We start from the raw sequence: 1,455 nt of genomic DNA, 5'->3' as shown, positions 1-1,455 counted from the left end.
TCTAGGCGGCGAGTGGTTGTGAGGAATCAATGGAGCGGTGGGCCTCGGCAACAAGAGATTGGGGGAGTGGTGCCAGTGAACCATGCGGTGGAAGGAAGAGTTCCAAGGCAAGACAACCAACACAACAGCGAGAGAGAGAAGCCAGTGTACCGTGAGGTGGAAGGAAGATTTTCAACGAGCTAAGCGATGATGAAATACAGTCCACAATAAAATACACAGCATATATTGATTAAGAGCGCATCGAGAACAAGCACAAAGTTTTAAGCAATCTATTATCAGGGACAAGGACATATTAGGGGCTCGTCCAACACTTCGTTAGCAGGGTACCTGATGAAAATGTTGAACTAGATAACTATACATAGGATTGACTAGGCCCGCAGCATGGGGTCGAATAAGGGACTACAAAAGAAAATCAGGTGGGCCTAATCACAAAAGCTCAGTCGCATATCCAAAAGTGTTAATGGGCCTCCGGGTACCCAGGTAGCTATGGCCTGGTTTTGAACCAGGCTTCGGGACGCAGTGGGTTCATCGGCCTATCAAGAAGGAGGTGACACAAGGTCCACTTGACCGAGTACTCCGGATTCTGTGGCCGGCCCATAGTACATGAAAAAAGAAATACATGCACGGGTTAGAACGTGAATACCAAAAACGTGTTTTGCAACGTGATTTGCCATAGTACAGCAAAGGGATCACCATTACAGGGTCCTGAGTTTCTCCAAGCACACCATCAAAAATCAATGCAAAAACGGCAACTAAGAAACCATGGAACCACCTGCGAACAAGCAAAGACATTTGCTGAGTTACATATGAACGGATGAAGTGCGGATTAAGTGCTGATAATGAAAAGGTGCTATATCGAAATTCGATGTTGACATACTTTCCGGTAATGCGACCATTCCAGCGGTAATAATCTGTTTTCCACTGAACAAGCGGCGAAGCGCGACTCTAAACATGCGGCCCATAAGCAAGACTAAGTCCGATGAGCATCTTTTGAACGTGAACGTACCATTGGCCAACAAAACAGCGTTGAGCAGCAAGGGGCTTGCCAGGGTAGAAGATTGAAACTTGCTTGCTATTCATATCAAAGGCAAAACATATCCACTGGTCGCCGATGAGCAGAGGTGCAATTACCTGAAACAAAGCAAGTGTGACAACAAAAAGGGTTTGGTTACATACTATTGGGGCTATGTATGAAAAAAAACCGGTAATAGTAAAATATATTATTTGCAGACCTTATAAAAAAACACATGAAGATTCGGATTTGTTGGCAATAATTTCAGAAAATAGTACGTGAAGACAAGAAGGAGACATACAAAGTTATAAGTAGAAAAGTTGGCAAACAAGTAAGGTGGGGCAAAAAATGGAGCCCATCTAGCAGTCAATTCTTCTCCAGAATTGGTTGTAATGCAATCATTCTGCACATAAGAAGGAACTGCACAGTGAGGTAAAAGTTGT

General features: G+C 44.0%; 1 long non-coding RNA gene across 1 annotated transcript; it reads right to left on the bottom strand.

Annotated features, from left to right (window-relative positions):
* Positions 248 to 1,109, bottom strand: LOC110432210. Its single transcript, XR_002449614.1, has 3 exons — positions 878 to 1,109; positions 694 to 772; positions 248 to 583 (listed from the first exon to the last, which is right to left on the bottom strand). It is a non-coding gene; the product is annotated as an uncharacterized LOC110432210 (long non-coding RNA).

This window comes from Sorghum bicolor, chromosome 2 (genome assembly GCF_000003195.3).
Source record: "Sorghum bicolor cultivar BTx623 chromosome 2, Sorghum_bicolor_NCBIv3, whole genome shotgun sequence".
NCBI classification, from domain to species: Eukaryota; Viridiplantae; Streptophyta; class Magnoliopsida; order Poales; family Poaceae; genus Sorghum; species Sorghum bicolor.
The sequence above is the reverse complement of the archived record's forward strand: the minus strand, read 5'-3'. Positions and strand labels throughout refer to the sequence as shown.